The following is a 6,320-nucleotide window of genomic DNA, read 5'->3' on the forward strand; positions in this document are numbered from 1 at the left end:
TTATGAATGAATTGTGGTTTAATTGGTAGCATTTCGTAGTGTGACTGATTTTACTAATTGCATTAGTACTGTACAAAGATAGAGGTGAGCTATTTGATAGATTCCCCCGCTTCCCATACCTTCGGCTTCCAGTGGGGAGGCCTGAGGTCAACCTACCCCCGCCCCCCTCCCCATCTCGTACTTCTGAGTGGGAGACCTTCCCAGGCAGCAGCCTGCCCAGCTCACAAACTAGAATCAGGGCGCCCACTCCGACAAGGTTAATTGACCCACAGTCCCACACGGTGACATGATATCATTGACCGCGAAGTGCAAGTGAGCGATAGAAAACCGATCACGCAAATGTCACCATTCCGGCGCTCCGTGCAGCCCCCGGCAAGATGCCGCCCGCCCTGAATGTCAAGTCAATGAGGTAATACACAGCATGATATAGTTTTCATACCTGCAGTAGGCAACTGAATGAGAGTGCGTGCGTGTGTGTGTGCGAGAGAGAGATAGTTCTCTATGTCGAACATAAAAAACGGAAACTACCCAAAATAATGAATGGTCTGTATGGGAATTTACAGCTTGATGACTGATTGATCAAACATGAATACTCAATGCCTATAACACTCATATCTTTCGTACCGATTGGTTGTCTGACATAGACCCCCCCTCCACGTCACACATTATTGGTCCATCTGATGCAACCAGAGTGCCACATGATTTTATAGCAGACCTCTGACAAAGCCAGGCTACGCAGGGAGTTAACGCTTCTCTTCAAACTTTGAGAATTTGCATTACCACAAACCTCGAGCATGGCCAACAAAATCACCCCTCTTCTTTTCCGGGCACTGGTTGAGATGTCTGAAGTACACTCTTCAAAAGTTGTACGAGGAAATCTCAACAGAGCAAATATCAGGTAAGAGCAAAAATGCCGGTAAGCGATCCTCCAGCAAGTTTGCGACAACCGGCGGCGTGTAGGCTATTTTGATCATTCACCAACTGTAGCCGGTGGCTTATTTATTTTTCACAATGGTTGAATAAAACGGCAGTAAAAAAAAAAGTACATAAAAAATGTTTTAAATCTGAGACGTTTGTATAAAATGTAGGCCTAGGATGTTGAGAAAATTAAGCTGGATTTCCGGTTACAATTAAAGTTGGTAAATCCTGAGCTAATTTGAAATCTAGTGCAGTACAATTGAACATGTTAAGAATTCTAAAGAAAAAATGAAATTTTTCCAACTGGAGAAAGTTTCTATTGCGAAGTGACAAGATGCACATGTCGCGATTGATAACGGTTTGTTCTATATTGGCGTACATTAGACTACACAATTAGAAAAAGTCTGTTTCTCAAAAGGTCTGTCAACGTGCTCTGTTCATAACCCTCAGGTGTCTTACTTTATCCATCAAATTCGTCTTTGAGTTTAGTAACCATTTTAGATCGGCCTACTACACAGTGGAAGTTCTAGAGCTTTTGCAAGGGCTTGATCTGATCTCATTAAGTCTGGGATTTAAACCCACAACCAAGCTATTTTCACCAAACTGGGACAAAATAATGTAGGTCGTCTTTGTTATGATACTTTAAAACTGTTATTTTCTTCTGGAGTTTGGAAACATTGACTATCAAACAAAAAAGTCTCCACAGCAGGTGGTTAAACCTATGTGAGCATAAGACCAGTGTACTTTACCAAAGATGAACACATTTTCTCTCTCTTCTCCTCCTCCCAGACACCTGGGCAGCTGTGGGGTCCTGTCAGCACGGTGTGCCACCCTTCCCCTGTCCTCCCCCCTCCGGACCACACCCTCCCGCAGCTTCATTAATCTGGCTGCCTCCATCACTGCCCGCAGGATGGAGTACTCTGAGAGCCGCACACTAGGGTGAGACATCATCACACACACAACTCTTCTCTGCCCCTCTGTCTTGTTAGCCTCTGCTGACCAGAGGTGATTCTAAAGCCCCACTTTCCAATTCTCAACTTCGAAACCCTTCAGTTAACATGTGGTTGGATTGAAATAGACCGGAGCATATTGTATCTTTCCTATATCACAGGCCAATGTTTACTCCTGACTTATTTTTGTTTCAAGTGTACTTGAGTAGTCCTATGAGCATCTTATTGATGGATCCCCCTCTCCTTCCCCATCCAGGTACACTCCAGAGCAGATGTACAGTGTGGTGGCCAGTGTGGACCAGTACCAGCACTTTGTCCCTTGGTGTAAGAAGTCCCGAGTTGTGAAGGGAAGTAACGGGGATGTCCGGGCCCAGCTGGAGATTGGGTTCCCTCCCATCGTGGAGCGTTACACCTCGGAGGTCACGGTTGTCCCAAACCACCAAGTCAGGGTAAGCCCCGATAACATTGTTTATAGCAAGGAGAGGGTAGACATCCTGTATCAATATGGAAATTGTGCCCTATTTAGAGTGCCTTTAGAAAGTATTCATACTTCTTGACTTATTCCACATTTTGTTGTGACACACTGAATTCAAAATGGATAAAAATAATTCTTACCCATCAACACAGAATACCCCATAATAACAAAGTGAAAACATATATTTTTGCAAATTTATTAAAAATGAAATACAGAAATATATAATTTATTTAAGTCAATATATGTTAGAATTGTCTTTGGCAGTGATTACAGCAGTGAGTCTTTCTGGGTAAGTCTAAGAGCTTTGCACACCTGGATTGTACAATATTTGCACATTATTATTTTTTAAATTCTTAAAGCTATGTCAAGTTGGTTGTTGATCATTGCTAGACAGCCATTTCCAAGTTTCGCCTTAGATTTTCAAGTCAAAACTGTAACTCGGCCACTCAGGATTATTCACCGTCTTCTTTGGCCTTGCGTTTTATGCTACTGTCATGCTGAACAGGGAATTTCTTTGTCTTTCGGGAAGTAGACTCAACCAGGTTTTCCTGTAGGATTTTGCCTGTGCTTAGCTCAATTGTTTATTTTTATCCTAAAAAAAACTCACTAGTCCTTGCCAATGACAAGCATACTCATAACATAATGCAGCCACCACCATGCTTGAAAATATGTAGTGGTACACAGTGACGTGTGTTGGATTTGCCCCCAAACATAACACTTTGTATTCAGGACATAAAGTTAATTTCTTTGCCAGTTTGCAGTTTTACTTTAGTGACTTATTGCAAACAGGATGCAAGTTTTGGAATATTTTATTTTGTACAGGCTTCCTTATTTTTACTCTGTCAATTAGGTTAATATTGTGGAGTAACTACACTGTTGTTGATCCATCCTCTGTTTTCTCCTATCACAGCCATTAAACTCTCTGTTTTAATGTCACCATTAGACTCATGGTGAAATCCCTGAGCGGTTTTCTTCCTCTCTGGCAACTGAGTTAGGAAGGACGCCTGTATCTTTGTAGTGACTGGGTGTATTGATACGCCATCCAAAATGTAATGAACAACTTCACCATGCTCAATGGGATATTCAATGTCAGATTTTTTTTTTACCCATCTACCAATAGGTGCCCTTAAACACTATGGCACAGAGTGACTTGTTTAGCAAAATCTTTACTCCTGAACTTATTTAGGCTTGCCATAACAAAAGGGTCAAGACATTTCAACTTTACGTTTTTATAAATTTGTACACATTTAAAAAACAAAACGTAATTCTACTTTGACATTATGGGGTATTGTGTGTTGGCCAGTGACACAATCCCAATGTAATCCATTTTAAATTCAGGCTGTAACACAACAAAATGTGGAAACAGTCAAGGGGTGTGAATACTTTGAAGGCATATCATCTGGAATTTCAATACTGTAACTTGTGGGATTCAAATGTACTATGGGACCGGATGAATTGGTTAAATCATCTAATACATTGATTAGATACTCCTAGGGGATAAATACTAAGTTGTATTATTTGATCACCTAGCTGCTAACATTGTGCTCCTATGTCCATAGAGCAAGGATTAGAGAGGCTTTATCTGGGGCCATGTCCTGGACAAGAGCAGTGTGTAATGAGGAGTGTGCATGTTGTCTCCCAGGCCGTGTGTACAGACGGATCCCTCTTCAGCCACCTGGAGACGATATGGAGGTTTGCCCCTGCAGCCGAGGACCAACCAGACTCCTGCAACATCGACTTCCACGTGAGTACCACCATTTTGTCCACCAGAACAGTTCACTTTCATTTGGTGTCAGCCTGACACCAAAGTCAAAGGTTAGATAATAGCCCACTGAAGTACACCGTCTTAGTGTAGTTAACATTTATGAATGTTACATATGTCTACTCACACAAACATAAGTGATTACTAATGAACTTTAGGGCTTGAGATCAAGTTGCCTGCCAGGGGGCTAGTTTTACACCAGGCCTTGCATTTCTCTTCAACCTCTATAGATACTTTTTATTGGAAGGAAGAGGTTGAGTAAAGCCAATGTAGGTTTTGTATCTATATCCAGTACAGTTGTTAGTGTTCCTAGCCTCTTCACATAGCTGGCCAGAGGTCATAGCGATATCTCCCTGTCAGGAACTTCGTGACCCAAATATTGGGCCAGGTTACCTGTAGTGGAAATGGGGTGAGGGATTTTGGAGATGGAGGACAGACTGTCTTTTGGACAGGCTCATTAAGGCCTTAGGATGACTTGGCAGGAATAATGAATAGTGCGAAATGGAATGAGTTCGTTCCGTCTGTTTGCCATCCATTAAATCAGGAATACAGATGGTGGTCCCTCGTTTCGATCTGAGAACTGTCCTCGAAGGAAACAATATTCCTCAGATGGATAGGGACACTTGTGTCAGCAGCATGGTTATGGAATTTGAGTACTTATTTTTCTCCCCTTCACTCTTCAGGTATCCTTCGAGTTCAGGTCTCTGCTGCACTCCCAGCTGGCCACCCTGTTCTTTGACGAGGTGGTGAAGCAGATGGTGAACGCCTTTGAGTCGCGGGCAACCAAACTATACAGGGGCCACCACGCCCCCTTCCAGGAGGCGCCAGCGGGAAGGCGAGCAGCATGAGAAGAACCCACTCACTGACACGGACTGAAATAAGACCCACTCCCTACCACCATCCCCACCTGAAACCCCTCACAACTCCATTTCACCATGTCTTGTGCAGGAGACTGGGTCTTCTATTTTGGATGTTGTTCTTATGTACACAAAAGCACCTATTTATTTGTATTACAGAAACTTTAATTTATTTACTTGAATGTACATGCTATTTTTATTTGGGATGGAAGTGGATGTTTGTTGTCAAATGTTCATGTTTGAAAGGGACCTTCTTTTTATTTAAGTTACAGAAGATGAAGTGACCAAGTGACTCCTTTGCGGTGTTCAAAAACATCTGAGAGGTCAGCTTTTTCTTCCTGGCACTAATACAATAAAAAAAAGTCTGAATGGAAAATTAAATAAAGCTCATTTTGATACTCTTTGTACCTCATGCATTTATTTTGTATGTGTTGTCAACTGTGTCTTCTGTTCATTGTCAAGACGGAGCTAGGTTAAAGTTGGTAGGATCACAGATGTGTAGAAAGCATTGTTTCAACAGCCAAAAGAACAACTCAGCTCCAGTAACAGAACGTTGTCCTGTAGTAGACCTGATCTACTGTCTACCAATGTTCTGTTCCACCAGGACAGTTCCAGGAAGGCACATGACTTGAGGATTAGTTGTGTAAGAGCCAGGAAGGAACACAACACAAAAGACCTGAAGGCAGGGTCAACTCCTCCCTCCTGCTTCCTCACTGTTAAACCACAGCCAATCAAGATTTAGGAACATTTTCAGCAAAGGCTTTCTGCTGTTGTGAATGTGGATACTGGCTTGCCTTGGCAGTTGGGTTATTTTTCAGTTGAGAAGGTGCTCTGGGGGTAACTGAAGGTTATACTCTTAGTTTGGTGGGATACTCCTCCACGTAAAAGAACGTAGACAAAAGATGAGACATGGCCCAGCCGCATATTTTAAAAAGCTGTGAAGTTGCATAGGCAAGGAAGGTCACAGTGTATGTTGTCTCCACAACCCAACTGGTTTAAACTGACCGGACACTTTTTAGACATCCTGTATCAATATGGAAATTGTGCCCTATTTAGAGTGCCTTCAGAAAGTATTCATACCCCTTGACTTATTCCATGTTTTGTTGTTACAATCTGAATTCAAAATGGATAAAAAAGAATAACTCTTACCCATCTACACAGAATACCCCCCTCCCCAACCTAGATGCCTTGTCTCCTCCCAACATGTGTACCTGACCAAAATATTGTGGTAGCCTTACCCATTCATCCTCTCATAACTGGTTCCAAGAACATTATGTAGTTATACAGCATCAAGTACAGTAATGTACTGTTAGAATGCACTTTTCTCAACCAATATGTCATATCAAGCTAATGAAAAA

At 42.2% G+C, this 6,320-nt stretch overlaps 1 pseudogene; it reads left to right on the top strand.

Annotated features, from left to right (window-relative positions):
- The first annotated feature begins 686 nt into the window (after positions 1-686).
- Positions 687-5,369, top strand: LOC120036019 (annotated as a pseudogene).
- Positions 5,370-6,320: the final 951 nt, after the last annotated feature.

The sequence above is a fragment of the Salvelinus namaycush genome, chromosome 3 (genome assembly GCF_016432855.1).
Source record: "Salvelinus namaycush isolate Seneca chromosome 3, SaNama_1.0, whole genome shotgun sequence".
In the NCBI taxonomy this organism is placed as follows: Eukaryota; Metazoa; Chordata; class Actinopteri; order Salmoniformes; family Salmonidae; genus Salvelinus; species Salvelinus namaycush.